Genomic DNA, 10,219 nt, shown 5'->3' on the forward strand with positions numbered 1-10,219 from the left:
AATAAAGGCACTACGATCCGATCGTGGTGGAGAATATCTTAGCCTTGAATTCGATTCACACTTGAAAGGTTATGGTATTATATTACAACTTTCTCCACCCGGAACACCACAACTCAATGATGTTGCCGAAAGGAGAAATCGAACCCTACTTGATATGGTTCGATCAATGATGAGTCAAACCGAGCTACCAAACTCGTTTTGGGGATTTGCGATTCAAACCGCAATAAGATCTTTGAATAATAGTCCCACGAAGTCAACCGAAAAGACTCCATATGAGATGTGGACGGGAAGAGTTCCTAATATATCCTACATGAAAATTTGGGGATGTGATGCTTACGTCAAGGCAAAAACCGACAACAAGCTTGCCCCAAGATCCAAAAAAGCATCTTTGTAGGTTACCCCTCGACCTCTCGAGGTTACTACTTCTACAAACCTCAAGAAAACAAAGTGTTTGTGTCTTGCGAGGCTGTCTTCTTAGAAAGACAATTTATTTCTAAGAGACAGAGTGGGAGAAATTTTGAACTTGATGAAGTTCAAGAGCCACAAACCGAAGTAGAGACGCAAGAAGATGTTCCTTCGTCATCTAGCGCGGTTGTCCCTCCTCCTCTTAGAAGAACGGGCCGAGATATTCGCCATCCCGATCGATATATGGGACTTATTGAAGAAGATGGAACACTCGATGTGTTGCTTTTAGAAAGTGACGAGCCCGCCACCTACAAGGCCGCAATCTCTAGTCCTAATTCCTCCTTATGGCTTGAAGCCATGAAGTCCAAAATGGATTCTATGCTTGAAAACCAAGTTTAGAACTTGGTAGATTTGCCTAAAGGGGCAAGGCCTCTTCAATGCAAATGGATTTTCAAAGTCAAGAATGACATAGAAGGACATGATGATGTCTACAAAGCTAGGCTAGTGGCAAAAGGATTTACCCAAAGCCAAGGTCTCCATTATGATGAGACCTTCGCCCCCGTAGCCATGCTGAGATCCATACGGATTTTGTTAGCGATTGCCACATTTCATGATTATGAAATATGGAAAATGGATGTCAAAACCGCTTTTCTAAATGGGCATTTTGAAGAGGAAGTGTACATGATACAACCCGAAGGTTTTGTTGATTCTAAGAATCCTAACAAAGTGTGCAAACTTAAGAGATCCATTTATGGTCTTAAGCAAGCATCTAGAAGTTGGAATCATCGATTCGATCATGTTATAAAAGAGAATGGTTTCACTCGAAGTGTTGAGGAACCATGTTTATACATGAAATTTAGTGGGAGCAATGTTGTGTTCCTAATCTTGTATGTCGATGACATACTACTCATTGGAAATGATATTCCGATGTTATCGTCTGTTAAGAAGTGGTTAGTTAACCACTTCCAAATGAAGGATTTAGGAGAGGCACAACGCATATTAGGTATCCGGATCCATTGAGATAGATCCAAGAGGATATTGGCACTAAGTCAAGAGTCTTATGTTGATAAGATTCTTCGACGGTTCAGCATGGACAAATCTAAAAGGGGATTAGTACCTATGGTAACTGGGACTATATTGAGCAAGTCTCAATCTCCCTCCAAACCCCATGATGTTGAACGCATGAAGATGATCCCTTATGCTTCCGCTGTTGCATCAATCATGTACGCCATGATATGCACACGTCCTGATATCTCGTATGCCTTGAGCATGACGAGTAGATATCAAGGAAATTCAGGTAATAGTCACTGGATAGCCGTCAAGAACATCCTTAAGTACTTGAGAAGAACTAAGGATTCTATCTTAGTGTTTGGAGGAGACATCGAGCTCCGTGTTAATGGTTACACGGACTCAAGTTTTCAAACGGATAGAGATGACATGAAATCACAAGCTGGTTTCGTTTTCATGCTCAATGGTGGTGCCGTTAGCTGGAGAAGCTTCAAGGAATCTGTGATCATGGGATTCAACAATGGAGGCTGAGTACATTGCGATCGAAGGCGCCAAGGAAGCTGTGTGGATCAGGCAATTCACGGAAGGTCTAAGAGTAATACCTACCGCCAATTATCCCATCACTCTCTATTGTGATAATAGTGGGACGATCTTCCAAGCTAAAGAGCCTAAATCTAGTAATAGATCTAGACATGTACTTAGAAAATATCATGTAATTAGAGATTTCATTGAAAGAAAGAAAATTGCGATATGTAAGAATGGGACGGATGACAACATAGCCGATCCGCTCACCAAGCCTTTATCGCAGGCCAAGCATGATGGACATGTTGCGTCCATGGGACTTAAACTTGTACCAAGTTTATGTTAGATTTTGAAATGAAATAAAAGTGTTGTTTTTGTTCATGTTCATAATCACATTTGTCTTTTATCTTTTCTTATACATTGTTATATCCAAACGGGTTGTAGTGACAAAATTGAACCCCGTTAAAGTGAACACGGATAACATAGTATTCGCCCATAGTCACTTGTATGAGGTGACGTCTCGAAGTGACTAGAGTGTTATGCGATTGATGGCAAGTTCAAATGCCATGGAGTCATATGAGAATGACTAGTCGATCACATAGGCAGACTGTTATGAACACTATGTTCGGCCTTATGACCGCTTATAGAGTTCTGGCAAATTTATATAGCCTGGTCGTGGCGAGAGCTACTATAGTACTCAAATGAGTCGATTCTTTTAACTAAAGACTATTCGCCTAAGATGGCACAGTTTCAGATTAACTTTGATTTGTGTTACTACGACCTTCGTAAATGGGGTCAAATGGGCATATTTTGGGTTATGATGGTTGTGGCTACTCGAAGGGAACAAGTGCAATATGAATTGTCCACCCCTTGTCAGGGTTATAAAATTGATACCCATGGGTATCAAATAATAAAACCAAAAACCATAAAAAAACTTATATGGAACATTTTAAATGATTTTTTTTTAATTTATTTGATCAAATCTTTATTTTCATGATTTTTCAATATAAAAAATAATTATTTTTAATGTTATGTTTTAGATATTTTAAACTTTGATCAAGTTTAAACTCATTCCACCCAATACTGAAACAAACACAAGGTATGAGGAATCAAGTTCCAAACCCATACTACCCCGGTATGATTCCGGACTCCATACACACGCGCGAACCAAACGCCCCCTAAGGGATAAGTTTTTATGTGGCAATGAAAAAAATATATTGCGAGAAGTTGAATACATATGAGACTTTGATAGGTTTAAATAGTATGATAATGAGTATGTGTACGAGTATGTATATACACAGTGATCGCGAGTACATTTGAATAATCAAAATAAAAGTAATGTTTATTAAATAATATTGTTTTATAAACAACATGAAAATGTAGAAAAAACGGTACATTTTTCTTTAATATTTTGAATTAAAATATGTATACGTCAAGTATAAATATTGATTATGACTAGCTAAATATAACGTTTAGTTAAATATTTTATATGTTATCTTTTAAATACTTTGAAGTTAAACCTCAAAATATATTATTTGAGAAAGTTTAACCTATTTTATTTACAGGTAAAATCTTAAAGATCATTTATATATAGTTGTTTAAAAATTCAAAAGGTGCAATTCTTAATTCTTATAGATATGTTTGACACATAACACATGCAAGACACAATTAAAACATTTGAATAAGTTGAGTTTGAATTATATATATATATATATATATATATATATATATTTTATGACGAGGGGTTGAATCATCCCCGGGCCCATGCATTCCCGCACCACCACATAAACCATGTAAGTCACCCCCTTCGAGGGCTGCAGTGGCCAAGTGATCATCGCCCCAGCTGGTAGTCGAACCCGCGACCTCTCAACTCCTGCATTTCAGCAAGCTTCAAGGTTTAACCCGGCTACCACTGGACTAACACCACTTGGTTAACTTTATATATTTGATACATAAATATTACACGTTATACATAAAAAACTGAAAAATTACATAAAATTATAATCACATCATTTTGAACAAATATTAATTGATTTGTAACATATGTATCGTGAAATGATATAATTTGAGAACTTAATGTTGATTGTTCCATTATTCGAATACATTTTATTTTAATTAATATGATACTTGATCAGTCACAAAATAATTTATAAAACATTGATCATGGATAATTAATTATCATTTATTAGTTTTAATTAAAATTTTATGTATTTTATTTTAAAACATTGAAGTTAAACTTAAAAAAAAAAATTGAGATAAACTAATACTCCCTCTTATTCCGAATAACTGTCCCATTCGGACAATGGCACGAAAATTAAGGAATGGAGTTAAAATAATGAAAAGTATTATATAGGGGTAAGAATATAGGAGTTAAATAATGAAAAGTATTGAATATGATAGTTTAGGGGTGGTTGAGGTGGTAAATAAAGAAAAGAGACAAGGGTAGGAATGTCAAAAAACGTGTCCAAATATGGCAAATAGGACAGTTATGTGAATAGACGGAAATGGCAAATGGGACAGTTATTCGGAATAGGAGGGAGTACATTTTTTTTATAAGTAAAAATATTAAAGGTTATATATAAATAAGATTGATAGCCATGGGTATCAAATAATAAAACCAAAAACCATAAAAAAACTTATATGGAACATTTTAAATGATTTTTTTTCCATTTATTTGATCAAATCTTTATTTTCATGATTTTTCAATATAAAAAATAATTATTTTTAATGTTATATTTTAGATATTTTAAACTTTGATCAAGTTTAAACTCATTCCACCCAATACTGAAACAAACACAAGGTATGAGGAATCAAGTTCCAAACTCATACTACCCCGGTATGATTCCGGACTCCATACCCACGCGCGAACCAAACTCCCCCTAAGGGATAAGTTTTTATGTGGCAATGAAAAAACTATATTGCGAGAAATTGAATACATATGAGACTTTGATAGGTTTAAATAGTATGATAATGAGTATGTGTACGAGTATGTATGTACACAGTGATTGCGAGTACATTTGAATAATCAAAATAAAAGTAATGTTTATTAAATAATATAGTTTTATAAACAACATGAAAAAGTAGAAAAAAGGTACATTTTTCTTTAATATGTTGAATTAAAATATGTATACGTCAAGTATAAGTATTGATTATGACTAGCTAAATATTTCGTTTAGTTAAATATTTTATATGTTATCTTTTAAATACTTTGAAATTAAATCTCAAAATATATTATTTGAGAAAGTTTAACCTATTTTATTTACAGGTAAAATCTTAAAGATCATTTATATATAGTTGTTTAAAAATACAAAAGGTGCAATTCTTAATTCTTATAGATATGTTTGACACATAACACATGCAAGACACAATTAAAGCATTTGAATAAGTTGAGTTTGAACTTTATATATTTGATACATAAATATTACACGTTATACATAAAAAAAATTAAAAATTACATAAAATTATAATCACATCATTTTGAACAAATATTAATTGATTTGGAACATACGTATCGTGAAATGATATAATTTGAGAACTTAATGTTGATTGTTGCATTATTCGAATAAATTTTATTTTAATTAATATGATACTTGATCAGTCACAAAATAATTTATAAAACATTGATCATGGATAATTAATTATCACTTATTAGTTTTAATTAAAATTTTATGTATTTTATTTTAAAACATTGAAGTTAAACCTAAAATAAATAAATTTGAGATAAACTAATATATTTTTTTTATAAGTAAAAATATTAAAGGTCATATATAAATTATCTTATTTTTCTTCAATTATAATAATTAAATTTTAAAACAGGTCGCGCGAAGCGCGGAATACTACCTAGTTAGGTATTAAGGCCCTGTTTTTTTTACTTAATTTCAGTTCTAATAAGTTCAATTCAATTCTGCTCCATTAAGTTCAGTTCAGTTCAGCTTCAGCTTCATTCAATTCAGTTCAGTTCAAAGCAGTTCAGTTCAGTTCAGTTCAGTTCAGTTTAGTTTAGTTCAGTTCAGATTAGTTTATTTCAACATTAATATAATTATTCTTATTTTATATTCTTATTGCTATCATTATTACATTAATTTATTTACTATTGCTATTATTATTATTATATTATTATGTTATTTTTATATTTATTATATTTATAGTGAGTTTGGTTTTTATGGTGTGTTTCTGCTCACAAATCTGAACCATTAAATAAGAAGAATCGAAGGGCTGAGATTTAATCGCATAAAACAATTGAGAATTTGAGATTAAAACAATCTCATGCAGATGAAACGCCCAAAACAAATCACCACCTCTCACGCTCTCAAAATGGCGACAACGGGACTCATCTCCACCTAAGTACGCCGCCGAACACCTTTCTTTCTCCTCCGTTCTCACTCTTTCACGTCTCCAACCTCCGACATCTACACGCTCACTATCACCTTACTTCACTCTTGGACGATGTCGTCCCGATTCTTCCCCTGTAACTCGCCTGACTCGGTGTTTCATCATGAGTTGAACTCGGTCACGGAATTGAAGCTTCGTAACTTAGGGTTAATCGAATGTTTGATACTGTATCCAGTGGTCTTGTTGAAGATTCGGTGTTTCCGATTCGTGCAGTTATTGTTTCATTGCTTGATGGTTTCCGATTCGTAGTTAGGGTTTCGTGATTTAGCGTTCATCTTGTCAATGCTCTATTGCTATTTTAAGAACCTGAATTCCGTAACTGAATTCTCCAATTCCTCTTCCGTTTCCGACATTTTCAGCAATATCAACATCGATCACAATGGAGAATCAATCAATTAATCGATGTAATTCTCGTAACTCGCTTTTGATTTAGGGATGTTTTTGTACTTTCAAGTTCAATTACGTTGTGAATTCAAAAGTGTAGTTTCTGTTTTGCGTTCGATTGTTTAGTTTCGTTCAATTTTAATGTTCTTATAGTGTTAAGTGTTTGTTGTATGTTGATGAACTTGATTACGTTCTTATCAATGTCAGCGATCAAATTTATGCATCATCTAAAATTATTGTAATCAGGTTTATTTGTGAAGGAATTTTGTGCTTTACCGGATGAAAAGGAACTGTTAATTAGCTGATTTCAGAGAAAATTCGAGCTGCAACATTCTGTTTTGCAGCGTGGCTGATTACAGTGACTATAATTGTAGGTGTTTTTAATAGTTTGACAACTTTGGGAAAAAAAGAGTTGTTTTATAATGATAGACAAGTTAAATTAGTTGAATTTCAGGCAGTGGTTGCCTGTTTAACTGGTTTTTAATGAAATTGTTGCTAGTTTTGTGAATTTACGTTGGCTCAAATCGCTCAGTTGCCTTTTTCAAGCAGTGCCTTGGCCATTTTTTACATTCTTGGGTTTTATCAAGCAGAAAAATTACCTTGCGTTGAGTCTGTTAAATTTTTATCCTTATTACATTTTTTATTAGATTATTCATATCATATATGTTCTCTGTTTGCTTGCATCAAGATTCAGTTAATTTGTTGTTTAATTTGGTGTGCTCGAATGCAGAAATTGATGACTTTTACCTTTGCATCTGAAGCGTACATTATTCAGATAAATTGAAGGCTATTAGTTCAGTGGTAGAACAATGTGTAATTTTGCTTATAGATGTGTGTTCGACTCGCACATAGCCTAATCTTTTATAACACCAGAATACCGGAGTAACACCACAATAACACCAGAATAATACAGGGGTAACAACACAGTAACACCAGAATAACACCGGAGTAGCAACACAATAACAGTAGAATATCACCCAAGTAACACGTGGTAAAAAAAAGTAACATAATGAGAAAATTAGAAAACTGTGAGAACATAAGAATAACACTGGAACATCAAGTGATAACATAAAAAAAAACCATAACAATAACACCGGAATAACACGTGTAGCCAAAAAAAAAGGAAAAAAAAAAGACAGAGAAGAAGAATAACACTGCAATAACAAAAAAAAAAAAAAAACTGGAATAACAAGTGGTATCACAAAAAATAAAATAAATTAAAAGGTAATTAGATAAACATGAGACATTGTAATACTACGTAATTTTAGATATAATTTATTATTTATAAAGTGTGAATAAACAATAATTGTCGTTGCAAAAAGAAAAAAAAATAAAAAACGGGGAGCTTGACCGACGGTTTGACCGAGTAGTAGGGGGAGGTGTACTTGGTTTGGGAATTATCTATACTACCTACATATTTTAGTTATTTAATTAATTTTTGCAAGTTCTTAGAACCTTCCTACCACCTACCATGTTAATATATATACCAAACTCATGCCTCACCATCACTTTTATTCCACATCAAAAACACAAACCTATAACTTGTGAGAAAGAGAGTAATCTTTGTGAGAAAACTTTGAGACGGAGTTTTCACCTTGCATTAAATTTAATTGTGGTAAGTTATCTAATCGCTTTACATCAATTATTTACGTTGGCCAAAGCCTTGACCGCTGCCTTTGACCGTTCGTTGACCTGTCGTGGCCTGTTTGACCGACGGGTTGACTACAGTCGGTTGGTCGTGTATGGGGGTGTCGGTTGGGGGCGATTTTAGGTGTTGATATGGGTAGTTTACATCTTAATTTAATCAATAAAGAATATTTTATAATTGTATACAATTTAATTGTTGTTAGGTGGTGAATTTGTGGAAGAAGCTTTCTAGTAAATTAATTGATTGAATTTTGAAAATTTGTTAAAGGTAGGATATCTACTCAACTTACTTGATTGGAATCTTTGGAAAAGGTTGGTATTGCGATTGTGATTATTGGTCGCCCAGATACAGGGATGTGGAAGTGCCGTGGACCTGCGTGATTGTGGTCGGCCAGGCACGGTGGTGTTGGAGTGAATGTGGACCTGAGCGGTGTTTGTGATGTTGGGTGAGCCGTGTGTCACGGCTATGAGGCGCGTGATTTCTATTGTTGTCTTTACTGTTGCAGGTTTCATTATATCTATTTATTTGTTGTTTAGTTATCCTACTCAACCGTTTGGTTCTCCGTGTATTCTTTAAACCCTTGTGATGAACCAATTACCGGGGAGCAGATTGACTCACAAGTTAGCTTTTGAGATGTGTCGGTTGCTTGGAAGGAGCTTGGGACGCATGACCTTCGTCAGAGTCTAGAGATCACCTAGTTTATATTCAGACAGTATTTATTTTAATTCCGCTGCTTTGTAATTCAAATTATTTAAATAGTTCAATTGAGTTGTAATAAAACCTTTTGAGTTATCCAGTTAAACAGTATTTATTTTAAAGTACCTTATGTTATGTTTGTCTTTATACTTACTACCTCATGAAACTGAGATGGTAACACCTTTATTTATATGGGAATGTCTTGTCAAAGACTCCTGAATAAATGGGGGTGTTACAGAAATGTTTGATTTGGAATTTGGTGGTTTTCCTTTTATTTTTGAAGGATGTACGTAGTCCGCACCACACCACTTCACTTTATATTTCTTTCCTCTTTTTTTTTTGAAGAGAAGTAATCTGGTTTGTCTTTTCTGTCTTAGGAGACAATATGGTGCATTTTAAGACGACCAAATCTCACAAGATTGGTCAGAGTACTTAGTGACGGTCGAACACGCAAATGACGGAGCAGATAATGGAGTCAAACACTCCATCTTACGCCCTATGACGGGTCCATTTACTGAGTACCGATGATATCTACCGAACTTGTAGTTGAAGGCTCCTCATTGGTACTCCGTTCGTTACATCATCAAGACATCAACGCCGTGCCACCTTTTTCCGAAGTTGTTACACTCTTGATTCTCCAAAGACGGAATTTAACAAGCGGCGTCTTTCGTTTTTTATTTGGATTCTCTACATTTTGTGCTACTGGGAATGGCTGGGAGATGTTGTATTTTCTTGTAATATTTTTTGTTGACACTTGGGAGTGTATTTTTTATGAACCATGGATAATAATAAGATGAGCCATATTTTTTATATATCAATCTCGCATATCCATTTTTCCATGCTATACATAATTTATACTCTTATGGGTCAGGAGTGAAAGGATTTTTTTTGGTGTGGCTGGACGAAAGTAAAGTGCTTACTTTAGCTGCCTACGTACCCCTAAAGCACGAACGAATGTACTTTACGAGATCAAGCCAACGTAGTTCAAACGAAACAAAGTTGATTTTGTTTGGGGGGTTTGGCTACACCTAAGTAAAAGGGTTTTAGTTAAGCTCCCTACGTACCTATAAATCAATAATACTTCGCAGGATCAAGCCAACGTAGTTCATCAAAGGGAATTTGTGTTTTGGATTTTTTTTTGTTTGTTTATTTTTATGTGCAGTT

At 34.2% G+C, this 10,219-nt stretch overlaps 1 long non-coding RNA gene across 1 annotated transcript; it reads left to right on the forward strand.

The window, feature by feature from the left end:
• The first annotated feature begins 8,215 nt into the window (after nt 1–8,215).
• Nucleotides 8,216–9,867, forward strand: LOC141634483 (uncharacterized). The gene is made up of 3 exons (XR_012539216.1): nt 8,216–8,326; nt 8,562–8,626; nt 9,433–9,867. It is a non-coding gene; the product is annotated as an uncharacterized LOC141634483 (long non-coding RNA).
• The last annotated feature ends 352 nt before the right edge of the window (nt 9,868–10,219 follow it).

The sequence above is a fragment of the Silene latifolia genome, chromosome Y (genome assembly GCF_048544455.1).
Source record: "Silene latifolia isolate original U9 population chromosome Y, ASM4854445v1, whole genome shotgun sequence".
NCBI classification, from domain to species: domain Eukaryota; kingdom Viridiplantae; phylum Streptophyta; class Magnoliopsida; order Caryophyllales; family Caryophyllaceae; genus Silene; species Silene latifolia.